Source organism: Panicum virgatum, chromosome 6K (assembly GCF_016808335.1).
Source record: "Panicum virgatum strain AP13 chromosome 6K, P.virgatum_v5, whole genome shotgun sequence".
Classification (NCBI taxonomy): domain Eukaryota; kingdom Viridiplantae; phylum Streptophyta; class Magnoliopsida; order Poales; family Poaceae; genus Panicum; species Panicum virgatum.
In genome coordinates, this window is record NC_053141.1 from 28,078,217 (window position 1) to 28,092,217 (window position 14,001).

The 14,001-nt window shown below is 44.2% G+C and overlaps 1 long non-coding RNA gene across 1 annotated transcript; it reads left to right on the forward strand.

Annotated features, from left to right (window-relative positions):
- The first annotated feature begins 335 nt into the window (after positions 1-335).
- Positions 336-13,428, forward strand: LOC120712154. Its single transcript, XR_005690724.1, has 2 exons — positions 336-7,307; positions 13,041-13,428. It is a non-coding gene; the product is annotated as an uncharacterized LOC120712154 (long non-coding RNA).
- The last annotated feature ends 573 nt before the right edge of the window (positions 13,429-14,001 follow it).

Sequence of the window (14,001 nt, forward strand, 5' to 3'; positions counted from 1 at the left end):
CCGAGGGCATACAACCCCAGGCCGGCCGGCCTAGGCCGTGCCGCCCAGCCCCTAACTGCCTCGCTTCGGACCAACGCAAATACAACCGACATCTACGGGTGATCCAGGATGTCCAGCAGAAAGGCAGTGGAAAATGGACGACACCCCAGGCTAGCCGGCCGGCCTGACCTTTTTGCGCCATGTGTGCAGCCCTCAAGTGGAAGTTACAACCGCCATGTGTGCAGCCCTCAAGTGGAAGTTACAACCGCCATGCATGCGTGGACAGCTTTGCTTCCAAGTCAAACCAACCATAGCTTAGCTTACAAGATAAGCAACCTTAGCCTTGCTTACAAGCTAAGCAACCCACCTTGGAGGCCTATAAAAGGGAGCCCCCACCCCTCATTCAGCACACACCATTTGGAGAGGAGAAGTGTCCAAGCAAGATGTAGTCCCAGTTAGTAGAATATGGAGAGTGTGAGGTGAGAGTCTTGGCGAAAGCCAAAGTAAAGGAGCGGTACCGAGTTCTCTCGGTCTTACTCCATTTTGTAAGCCACCTCGGAGGAATGGAATATCTTCGGAGTGAAGTTCCTCGTCTCTCGTCGTTATCTCTCTAGTCTTTCTCTTTACTTCAGTTACTTGTTTACTTTCTGTCATTGATTAGCGGGATCCCTAGTCTGTGTAAGTAGCAAGTTCTACTTATTTGAGAGTGCTTTCTGTCTTGCCGGGAGTAGGAGTACGTAACTCAATTGTGTTAGGCGTGGTGCCTAGACTTGGTTAGTTACATAGGATGGTGTTCCACCCCACGGAACCGTTGTGGTAGGCGGCAGGTGGTGACAGCCCTGTCCGTCCCTCGTAGTCCACCACATTCGGGTGTTTTCATAGCAGTAGTTGCAGGTTGCCGTTGGACTCCCCTCTCACCCCTTTCTGAAGTCCTTCCTCTTCCAGCCGCCCAAGCAGATCAACATAGTTTAGTTGCAAGTCCTTTGGGTAATGAGTTGGCTAACCGATGTTAGACCCTCTACCCACTTACCTCTCTTCCCCTAGTGGGTCCGGTTGAACTAGTTCTAGGTTTGGTCGAAGCTTTACCGTTCCTTGGATTCGATATCCCAGGTATACTCCCTGGTGAAAGATACAATCGGTCTCTGTGCGCTTGCGGAGTAATTCGTTTAGGCTAAAGAGTGCCAACAAGCTTTCTGTTACCGTTGCCGGGGAATGGTAGCAAGACTATTCTAGAATTCGTTCAGCTGTACACCTTTCCGCCCATCCACATGGAGTTCTACTCCTAGTTATCCGGCAATTCCATCCCGCGAGTATTTGGAACGGCCACCATCTTACCATCCCCCCCCTTATCTGATGGTTACAAGATCAATCCCAATCTCATAAATCATGGTTCGCGCAAAGTCCTTCTCTATGAGAAAGGACAAGAATCCCTGCTGGAATTCAACTATACCCGGTTCGAACCAAAACACCTTACGGTGAAGCTCTCCCCATTCTCTCTAACGGGCGAAGCGAAAATTTGGTACGACCAGACGGCGGGGAGAGTTGTAGGAGATTGGATCAAGTTGAAGGATGAATTTTGCTCCCCTGCTACCAAAGTGTTCGCACTTGGAACAGAGTGGGAAAGATCTTTGCTAATGGCAAAATCCGGGATACCTCATCAAATTCCGGAAGATGTTGAAGCAACATTTTGTTAGTTTTTTCTTCCACCCAAACCAACTGATCACCCTATCAGCTGCATCCTCTCACCTCCACCACGTATTGTGGAAATTACCGAACCACTCAAGTCCATAGATTATGAGCCACTCATTGATGATATGCCAATGCTCATCATGACCTCGGTCATGTTTCAAACATGCCGAAGGAGTATAAGTGCATATGCTCAAGATCTGAGGCATTCATTCCAAATGCTACGTCATAGATTGAGGGTCTTACTGTGATCACTAGCAAGGAATGGTAGAGGAGCGGAATTCAATTCTTGAAAACTCCTTTGCACTATTGGGGATGCTGCAGCACAAGAGAACTTCTACGATCCGAAGGAAATCGTGTCCTTCTCCCGTAAGCACCCGAAGTGGATCGATGGCCAGATGATGGAGAGTAAGGAGATTTTTCCATGTTATGTCCTTAAAGATGGGGCATAACAAGATCTTTCTGGATCTCCACATCTTCGATATCCCTGAAGGTGAAAAGTTCTCTTGATCAGTCAGCCAATAGAGCTACTTGTCAGCCCTAATGGATACCAAGATACTCTTCATAGCTCGAGGTTGACAAAGATAAGATCCTGGTTAGTCTAGTCCATTCAGGTAATACAAAAGACTAGACCGGAGCAAGATCGAGTGGAGAAGGCAGTTTATCTCTGAAGAAGATGCCATTCACTTCACCTAGGAAACAGATCCGGGCGGCCACCTCAAGTTCAACGAAGAAGAAAAACCGCAACATCTTCTTCCTGAGCTGAAACCACTGCCTCCTAGGCTGAAGTTTGCCTTTCTCCAACAACAACAGTAGCATGCTAGTCTTCATCAGCGACAAGCTGACAGAGAGTGAGACTTGGCTGCTCGTTGCAGTCCTAGAGAAGTACCGGTCCGTCATCGGGTATTCTCTCCATGACTAGAAAGGGGATCAGCCCCGACTTGTGCACCCATCGCATTTTTATGAAACGGGATCATAAGTCATCTCGAGAGCACCAGTGATGGCTGAACAATGAGATGAGGAAGGTAGTGAACCAAGAGGTGTTGATACTACTGCACGCAGGCGTCATCAACCACGTGTAAGATAGTGTTTTGGTCAGCCTAGTTCAAGTGGTCACAAAGAAGGGAGCAATCACCTCTGAGAGTAGAGCACTCATATCCCAGAGGAAAGTCATCAAGTACGTGTATCGATAGTCAACAAGACTATCTGTAATGACCACTATCCTCTCCCTTTCTTTGACAAGATGCTTGAATGGCTGGCTAAGCACTCATTCTTCCAATACCTTGACGGATATTCTGGTCATCACCAAATTGGTATGACCAAGTAAGACTACCTTCACCTGTCCCTATGGCACATTCGCCTACTGGTGAATGTCGTTGGTCTTTGCAATGCACTTGCTTTACTTCAGAGGTGTAAGATGGCGACTTTCTCTGACCAAATCGAGAGCATCATGAAGGGTTTCATGGATGATTTCTCAGTCCCTAGCAAAGATTACCTTGAGAATTCAGACAAAGTTCTTAAGAATTGCCAAGAAACACACTTTAACCTTAATTGGGAGAAGTATCACTTTATGGTCCGAGCAAAAATTGTCCTCGGACATTGAGTGCCATGAGGCACTCGTTTCTTCACCCATCATGCATCCTCCCGATTGGAAATTTCCTTTCGAGACCACGTGCGATGCAAATGACTACGCCGTCAGTGCAGTGTTGGGTCAATGCAAGGATAATCAGCATTATGCCAAATCTTAGGCAAGTAAGACATTGACCGGAGCACGGTTATGCAACAACGGAGAAGGAACTTCTGGTGTTGGTATTTGCATTAAGTTCAGCTCCTACTTGGTTGGTGCTAAGGTGATAGCATACACGGATCATGCTACACTAAAGCACATGTGATCAAGAAGGAAGACAAGCCACGACTCATCTGTTGGATTCTGCTCCTACAAGAATTTGATTTGGAAATCAGAGATAAGGTAGGAGTAGAAAATTGTGTGGCTGCTCATCTCTCAAGGATTTGAGTAACCGATTGACTTCTTGAGAGATGATACTCTTCTGGAGATCACTATATCTAGTCCAAGGTATGAGAACTAAGTGAATTTTATGGAGACTGGATATATATATCTCTAGATGAAGACAAGAAGAAGTTATATTCACCTCAGAAAATACCACCCTTGGGAGAACCCCTATCTATTGAAGTCCGTGCTATTGGTTTACTCCAACCGCTGCATCCCGCTATGTGAGACCCGCAAGATTCTCGACTGTGCTACTCCTTACCATAAGGATGACACTACAGAGTATTCCGTATCCATGCTTAGGTTTGGCAGAATCCATAATTCTAGCCAACCAAGTTTTAAGACGCTAAAGAATCTGTGCGGTGCCCAAGATGTTAGATGCTACACCACTGAAGAGCAACCTTCAGTTGGAAGTAATCGACATATGGGGAGTTCACTTTGTGAGTCTTTCCCTATGTCAGAGCAAATGCATCTTGGAGGCCAAGGACTATTTGTCCAAATGGATGAAGCACTTCCTGTGTTGCGGCCGACTCGAAGAATTCAAAGAAGATGATTCAGGAAATCACATTTCCTTGTTTTAAATTTCAAAGAATCATGTTTTGTGGTGAAGGCTCACACTTCACAAGACAAGACCTACAGGAAGTGTCTCAGCGAGTTGAGAGTAAAACCACCGGGCTACTACTCCATACCATCCCTAGACCAATGGCCAAGCAGAAATATCTAACAAGACGATCAGAAACATTCTGCAGAAGATAGCTAATGCCATGGGGAAAGGATGGAATGGCATGATACCCGAGGCACTCTGGACCTATTGAACATCCTTCAAGACGCTGATTGGACAAATACTGCACCAGCTGATCTATGGCAAAACTTGTCATACACCAGTTGACCATGAGTTCAAATCCCACGGGGCAATTAAGAGGTGAAAAATGGATCTTCAATCAGTCGTGGTTAAAAGTCAAATCCAATGGGCTGAATTGGATGAATGGAGGAAGTAGGCTTACCACAGCTCCAAGCTCTACAAGGAGCGGATGAAAAGATGACACGATAAGCGGATCAAGATCAAGCATTTCGAAATGGGAAAATAAGGTACTACTCTTTAATTCCCACCTTCGTCTGATTGGTCGTGACAAGCTTAGAAGTAAGTGGAAAGAGCCTTATCTAATTAACCCTCCAGGACGATGACGGGAATGTTGTAAATATTCCTCGAGCCCGAACTACTAGAACTCAAAGGGATAAACGACTATGAGTTATTCGAGCTAGAGCCCTCGTTTATGGTCATCGCCAGACCTTAAACATACCTTACCCTAGTCTAGGATAATGGGCGCCAGTTTATTTCTCAAGTTTTGTTTCAGAAGCGCCCAGTTATTTTTGAAAAAAAAACTAAAATAAAATGAAATAAATGCCTCATGCTTGTGCTTTAGTTGGTTGGTGCACATTTGTGTGCCAACCGACCCCCCCTATTCTAATATTTTCATCAAGTGCGCAGATGAACATCATGAACAACACTGAGACGGACTCTTTGGCGAAGTTGAGCAAAATTTGATGCAACTCAAGATCCGGTAGCTAGGTTAGACCCGTGCCTAACCAAAACATCGACATAACAACTCATCAAGGAGGTTTGCAACCCCATCCTTCTTTTCATTCCTGATTTCATTCAAATTAGTTCTAAATGAAATAAAATTAAATTTTGAATGAAACTCTTGGAAGAGAACTCATGACTTCTAAAGGTGGCTAAGCTTTATTTCTTATGCGAGTACTCGTTACCTTTGGAACTTATTACATGATAGGATCACTTGAACTTTTGTTTATTGACCCTCATGATATAATGAAATGAGAGACATATTCTTTCTAATTCATAGTCTTGGAGTGTTTCTTTAAAAGCTAAAAAAAGGCAACTCTCATTCACTTTCAACCATACAAAGTCCTATCCAGAGCCATACATGAATAGAATTGAACCCACATGGCTATCTTTTGACATTTAGAGCTTGATCAAACATCATTGCCTTTCGAGAAATGTCATGATCATCAAGTACTTTGGTCATCCACTGTGCATGTTCATTAATAAAGTCCAACAAAAGTGATTCACCAAAAGCTCTCCATCCCCCTGAAAAAAAGAGTGAGCAACAATCTTACTCGAGCAAAAAAAAAAGGGACATAGGGGAAAGATGGAGAAGCCAAAGTCAAACACCACTCAAAGGGACATTCATCCCTCACATACACATGCACATGACCAAGTTCTAAAATATGACATGATCTCTTAAAGACAAGATCTTTGATCTTGCAAAATAAATGAGGAAGATATGCAAGTTTATCCCTACCTTGAGCCACACAAAAGCCTATTTAAACATAGGAGAGGTTTTCTCTAAAGACCTTAGTGAGATTCAAACACAAAATGAGAGACTAAGAGTGAGTTGAACGAGATGAGAGCATGCCTCCTGTTTTGAAAATCTTGCAAAACCTCCAAGTACAGAGAAAAGGAAGTGAATCATGTTCTCCATCGAGTTGTTCTGGGGATCAATATTCGAAGGTGAAGGTGTTAGCCACCCGGAATCCAAGGTATGAGGAAAGTTTAGAAATAAATCTTATGCATTCTTTGATTTCATGAAACCAGGCTTCGCTTTTCTTTGACCTTATTGCTCGGGGCAAGCAAAGTCTGGCTGTGGGGGTGTGTTGGCGGTCGATATCGGTGATTTTCGCCGCCAACGCTCTGCCTGATTTCTTAAAACAAAGGTCATGTACATGCCAAATTAACTTATATTAACAAGTTCCATAAGTTTTGGTGAGTATTTGAATGCAGGAACAACATGTATGAAATTTGGCTAAAATGGGAGAAAACCCAGGCCGGCCAACCTATCCACCTTGGCAATTCAGTCTCATATTTGGTCAGAGTGCTCATGAGTGCAAATACAAGCCAATCCAACTTGGTTTTATACAAAATGCATAAACCAATACTGAAAGGTTTGAACCATGACAAGTTGGGTCCACCTGCAGTGACCAAACTCAGAACCAAGTCCTAAACCGACTTGAGGAGAAAAATATAAGCGTTGATTGACACGTCGGTGGAACGGAGGGCAGAGGGGGGACAACCCCAGGCCGGCCGGCCTCTAACTGCATCGCTTCGGACCAACGCAAATACAACTGACATCTACGGGTGATCCAGGACATCCAGCAGAAAGGCGGTGGAAAACAGACGACACCCCAGGCCGGCCAGGCTGACCTTATTGCGCCATGTGTGCAGCCTTCAAGAGGAAGTTACAACCGCCATGTGTGCAGCCCTCAATTGGAAGTTACAACCGCCATGCATGCGTGGACAGCTTTGCTTCCAAGTCAAGCCAACCATAGCTTAGCTTACAAGCTAAGCAACCTTAGCCTTGCTTACAAGCTAAGCAACCCACCTTGGAGGCCTATAAAAGGGAGCCCCCACCCCTCATTCAGCACACACCATTTGGAGAGGAGAAGAGTCCAAGCAAGATGTGAGTCCCACTTAGTAGAATAGGGAGAGTATGAGGTGAGAGTCTTGGTGAAAGCCAAAGTAAAGGAGCGGTGCCGAGTTCTTTCGGCCATACTCCATTTTGTAAGCCACCTCGGAGGAATGGAATATCTTCGGAGTGAAGTTCCTCGTCTCTCGTCGGTATCTCGCTAGTCTATCTCTTTACTTCAGTTACTTGTTTACTTTCTGTCATTGATCAGCAGGATCCCTAGTCTGTGTAAGTAGTAAGTTCTACTTATTTGAGAGTGCTTTCTGTCTTGCCGGGAGGCAGGAGTACGTAACTCGATAGTCTTAGGCGTGGTGCCTAGACTTGGTTAGTTACATAGGGTTGTGTTCCACCCCACGGAACTGTTGTGGTAGGCGGCAGGTGGTGACAGCCCTGTCTGTCCCATGTAGTCCACCACGTTCGGGTGTTTTCGTAGCAGTAGTTGCAGGTTGCCATTGGACTCCCCTCTCACCCCTTTCTGAAGTCCTTCCTCTTCCAGCCGCCGAAGCAGATCAAGATAGTTTAGTTGCAAGTCCTCTAGGTAATGAGTTGGCTAACCAACGTTAGACCCTCTACCCACTTACCTCTCTTCCCCTGGTGGGTCCGGTTGAACTAGTTCTAGGTTTGGTCAAAGCCTTACCATTCCTTGGATTCGATATCCCAGGTATACTCCCTGGTGAAAGCTACAATTGGTCTATGTGCGCATGCGGAGTAATTCGTTTAGGCTAAGGAGTGCCAACAATCTAGCACTGGCCCACTTGTCATCCTAATTCGTTACCAAAATCTGGTGTTAACACATGCCCCCAATTTTAGGATAAAATTCATTTTATTCCAAAATTATGACTTTAGACCTTGTATCTCGGCAATTCAACTGCTTGTATATTGCCGACCTCTACAGCTCTTCCGATGGCCATAAGGATCTTCCCAATTACTTTCCTCAGCTGTCCGGTAACGACCTCATGGATGTGGAACCATTACTCAATTTTGTCTCATTCCATCTCTTGCGAGTGCGCCGATTGGGCTTTCCAATTAATGCGTATTACTTTCTTTTCCCACACCCAGCCCATCGTCGACCTCACTCCTCCCCAGGAAATCATCCAGAAGGCGTTCGAAGATGATGAGGATGACGAGTAAAGAACAATTCTGAATAATAATGTTTGTAATATATAAACCATTCTGCAAATGTTCAGTTTGTTCCATACCAATCTGTGATGACTTGCATGCTTGTTTTGTTTTCATTTTTGCGCTAAAGGCGATGCATGCTACTCCAGCTATTCTCCTGTGTTGGAGTTTTTTGCACTAAAGGTGACACATTTAGTGTCCGCTATTCGAGCCAGGTCAGAAAACCAGCTTTAGGTGTTAACCCCCATGCAAGGATAGTAACATTTTATGAAATGCCCATTGATTGCTCTGTTGAATTCTTCTCCCTTCATTGTTTTCAAAATGTAAGCATTACCAGGCGCACACCTAGCTATGCGGAAAGGACCTTCCCAATTTAGGGACCATTTGCCAAACTTGTTGTCTTTAGTTTCGATCGGCAAGATCACCTTCCACACCAAGTCTCCCTCTGAAAACTCCTTGAGCTTAACTTTCTTGTCATACTATTTTGCAACTCGAATCTTATTCCTTTCAATGTTCTCCAAAGGCCGCACCTCATGTCAATCTTCTAATTCATCAATCAAGAGATTTTTATAATCCTCGACCGTTAAGTCCTTTTGCAACACAATTCACCTGGATTCAGATTGCATTTCCCATGGCAAAACTACATGATGCCCATAGACAATTTCATAAGGGAAGCTTTAGCTGAACCGTGGCAGGCCATCCGATAAGCCCACAATGCATCATTGAGAGTCAAATGCCACTTCCTTGGCTTCTCATCAATTTTCTTCTTAATAAGCTTAATCATGATCTGATTCGAAGCTTCAGCCTGACCATTAGCCTAAGAAAAATGAGGAGAAGAATTAAGCAACTTAATTCCCATACCATCAATAAAATCGGCGAACTCAGATGATGCAAATATTGTCCCCTGATCGGTCGTAATTGTCTGAGGAATCCCAAATCTATGAATTATGTGCTCCTTGATAAAATTAACCATATTTTCTGATCTGACTTTCTTCAAGGGAATTAATTCTACCCACTTGGTAAAATAATATGTAGCCACCAGTATAAAAGTGTCCTTTACTTGATGGTGGAAAATTTTGACCGGTCAGATCAATGCCCCATCCTCTAAATGGCCATGGCTTAACAATTGGGTTCATAGCTGAAGCTGGTGCCCTCTAAATCTTGATGAAACATTAACAATCTTGAAAACTTTTATAAAACTCAAAGCAATCTTCCAACATTGTCGACCAAAAGTATATTGTCCTTCTGATCATCCACTTCATCCTATGAGCAGACTGGTGAGCACCACACAAAACCTCATGTACCTCACTCATCATTCTTATTGCCTCTTCTTGACTTAAGCACTTGAGCAAGATTCTATCAATGGTTTTGTGATATAACTGAGCATCAAGAAGAACATACTTAATTTCCTTATACCTCAGCTTGTGAGAGACTTTCTGCGATGGATCCTTCAAGTAATAGGCAGTCTCAGTTCTCCAATCTTTGTTTTCAGCCTCTTCATTGCTATAGCTTTCCTGGATCACAAGATAACCTGAAGCACTTTGAGCCAGACGGTTAGCTTCTCCATTTTGCGCACCCGGTGTATGTTACAGAGAAACCAGATAGAATTTCTTTAACAAAACTAGACACTCCTCATAATATTTCCTTAGAATGTGATCCCTGCATTCATATCGGCCGAGCAACTAATTGATCACTAATTGAGGATCTCCGAATACCTCAATTACATCGGCCTTTACTTCTAGGAGAAGTTGAAGTCCCTTAAGAATCGCTTCATATTCAGCTTGATTATTGGTCACCGTGGGTCCAATGTTCATAGCAAACTCATAAATCTTGCCTCTAGGAGATATGATAACAATTCCAACTCCTCCACCATGCCTGCATGATGATCCATCGAAGAACAGAGTCCAAGGAGCTATATCCAAATGATTAACTGAAGGCCCATGGTGTTGAGTGATAAAATCAGCCATCACTTGTCCCTTGACCGCTTTTGCTGACTCAAACCTCAAGTCAAATTCTGATAGTGCCAGGATCCATTTGCCGATCCTTCCGTTGAGAATTGGCATTAACAGCATATGCTTGATCACATCTTCCTTTGAAACTGCCGTGCACTCAGACGACAACAGATAATGACGAAGCTTAGTGCACGAGTAATATAGACACAAGCAAAGCTTTTCAACCGGTGTATACCTGGTTTCTGGATCCAATAATCTTCTACTGAGATAGAACACGACTTGCTCCTTTCCTTCAAATTCTTGCATAAGGGCCGATCCAATCGTATGGGTGTCGGCCACCACGTACAACTTGAAAGGATTATTTAGTTGAGGAGGTACTAACACTTGTGGAGCCTTCAGATATTCCTTAATCTCCTCAAACGCCTTCTGTTGTTCATCACCCCATTTGAACTCTTGATTCTGCTTCAGCTTTAACAGTGGAGAGAACGGCAAAACTCTTTTGGACAGATTTGATATGAATCTTCTCACAAAATTGACTTTGCCGAGGAGGGATTGCAACTCCTTCTTGGTAGTTGGTGGAACCACTTTGTCTATAGCTTTCATGCTTTTCTGTCCCACCTCAATACCTCTCTGATGTACTAAGAAACCTAAGAATTCTCCAGCTGACACCTGTTGGCACTCCTTAGCCTATACGAATTACTCTGCAAGTGCACAGAGACCGATGTAGCTTTCACCAGGGAGTATACCTGGGAATCGAATCCAAGGAATGGTAAAGCTTCGACTAGGTCTAGAACTAGTTCAATCGGACCCATCAGGGGAAGAGAGATAAGTGGGTAGAGGGTCTAACGCCGGTTAGCCAACTCGTTACCCAGAAGACTTGAGACTAAACTATCTTGATCTACTTCGGCGGCCTCAGAGAAGGACTCAGACTGGGGTGAGAAGGGAGTCTAACGGCAGTCGGCACTACTGCTATGAAAACACCCGAACATGGTGGACTACGAGGGACGGACAGGGCTGTCACCACCTGCCGCCTACCACAATGGTACCTTGGGGTGGAACACAACCCTATGTAACTAACCCAGTCTAGGCACCATGCCTACAACTATCGAGTTGCGTACTCCTACCTCCCGGCAAGGCAGAGAGCACTTTCAAATAAGTAGAACTTGCTACTTACGCAGACTAGGGATCCCGCAGATCAAAGACAGAAAGTAAACAAGTAACTGAGGTAAAGAGAAAGACTAGCGAGATACCGACGAGAGGCGAGGAACTTCACTCCGAAGATATTTCATTCCTCTGAGGTGGCTTACAAAAGTGGAGTAAGGCTGAAATAATTTAGCACCGCTCCTTTAGCTTGGTTTTCACCAAAGCTCTCACCTCATATTCTCCCTATTCTAAGATGGACTACATCTTGTTTGAGGCTCTTCTCCTCTCCAAATGGTGTGTTGAGAGTGGGGGTGTGGGCTGCCTTTTATAGGCCTCCAAGGTGGGTGGCTTAGCTTGTAAGCAAGGCTAAGGTTTTCTTAGCTTGTAAGCAAAGCTACGGTAGCTTAGCTTGAAAGCCAAGCTGTCCACTCATGCATGGCAGTTATGTATCTTCCACTCGAAGGCTGCACACGTGGCGCAAAAAGGTGAGGCCGGCCGGCCTCCCCTAGGCCGGCCGGCCTGGGGATGTCGTCCGTTGTCCACCGCCTTTTTACTGAATGCTCCTGATTGTCTGATGAAGTCGGTTTTAGTTGTGTTGGTCCGAAGCAAGCCAGTTGGGGGCCAGGCGGCCTGACCTAGGCTGGCCGGCCTGGGCTTGTCCCTTCTCGGCCCTCTGATCCACTGACGTGTTGATCAATGGTTGCATATTCTTCTCATGGACGGTTTCAGGCTTGGGTTGAGTTGGAGTACTGCATGTGGACCCAACTTCTCATGGCTCAAGCCTTTCGGTCTTGGTTTGTGCATTTTGTACAGAACCACATTGGATTAGCTTGCATTTGCACTCATGAGCATTCTGACCAAAGATGAGCATCAAACCCATGGGGTATAGGCCGGCCGGCCTGGGATTCCTCCCATTTTGGCCAAATTTCGTACATGTTGTTCCTGCATTCAAATACTCAACAAAACTTGTGGAACTCGTTAAAATAAATCAGATTTAGTTTGTGTTGGCTCTCAAATCATGAATTCTGGAGAAATGTTGGCGGTAAAAATCATAGAAATCAACTGCCAACACACCCCCACACCTAGACTTTGCTCGTCCCGAGCAAAAAGAGTCGGAATAGATCCAGCGGATCAAGCAAAGTCCAGAATTCATGAGCTCAAAGAATGTATAAGAATTATTTCTATGCTTTCCTCATACCTTGGATTCCGGGTGGCTAACACCTTCATCTCTGAATATTGATCCTCAGAACAACTTGATGGAGAACATGATTCATTTCCTTTTCTCTGTACTTGGAGTTTTTGCAAGATTTTCAAAACAGGAGGCATGCTCTCATCTCTTTCAACTCACTCTTAGTCTCTCTTTTGTATTAGAGTCTCACTAAGGTAAACTAAGAAACCTCTCCTATTTTTTGATAGGCTTTTGTGTAGCTCGAGGTAGGGATAAAGTTGCATATCTTCCTCATTTATTTTGCAAGATCAAAAATCTTGTCTTTGAGAGGTCATGTCACCTTAGAACTTGGTCATGTGCATGTGTGCGATGGATGAATGTCCTTTGAGTGGTGTTTGATCTTGGCTTCTCCATCCTTCCCCTTTGTCCTCTTTTTTTTTTGCTCGAGTAAGAGTGTCTCCTCACTCGCTTCCCACTTTTTCTCTTTTCTCTCTTTTTTTCAGGGGGATGGAGAGCTTCCGATGAACCACTTTTGATGGACTTTATTGATGAATGTGCGTGGTGGATGACCAAAGTACTAGATGATCATGACATTTCTCGAAAGGCAACGATGTTTGATCAAGCTCAAAATATAAAAAGATAGCTATGTGGGCTCAACTCTACTCATATATGGCTCTGGATAGGACTTTTGTAAAGTTGAAAGAGCATGAGAATTGCCTCATTTTAGCCTTTTAAAAACAACTCTCCAAGACTTTGAATTAGAAAGAACATGTCTTGCATTTCATTATATCATGAGGGTCAATAGACAAGCTTCAGGTGATCCTATTATGTAAGTTCCAAAGGTAACAAGTACTTGCATAAGAAATAAAACTTAGACACCCTTGAGAATCATGTATGAATTCATCTCTTCCAAAGTTTTCATCCAATTTTAAATTTATTCAATCCAGAATGAACTTGAACGAAAACCTGGAAGGGAAAGGAACATGGGGTCGCAAACCTCCGTGACAAATAGCACTTGGCGATGTTTGGACAGGCACGGGTGCATCGGATTGTACTAAACTTCATCCAGGGGTTTGTCCCAATAATGTTCATGTACTTCCCCTGCACACTTGGTGAAATGTTAGAATAGGGGGGGGTTGGCACACAAAATGTGTACCAACCAACTAAGGCACAAGCATGAAGCAAATTTTTTTTTTCAAACAAAAACTTGGCGCTGCTGAAAACAAAATTTTGAGAAAATAATTTGGAAAATAAACCAGCGCCCACTACTAGGATATGGCATGTTTAAGGTCTGGCGATGACCATAGATGAAGTCTCTTGCTCGGATAACTTGTAGACGTCTATTTCTTCGAGTTCGGGTAATTTGGGCTCAAGGAATATACTCAATATTTGGCCATAGGCCTTGAAGGTATTCCCGTCATTATCCTGGAGGGTTATAACTCCCTAATCGGCTTTGGTGGGTCT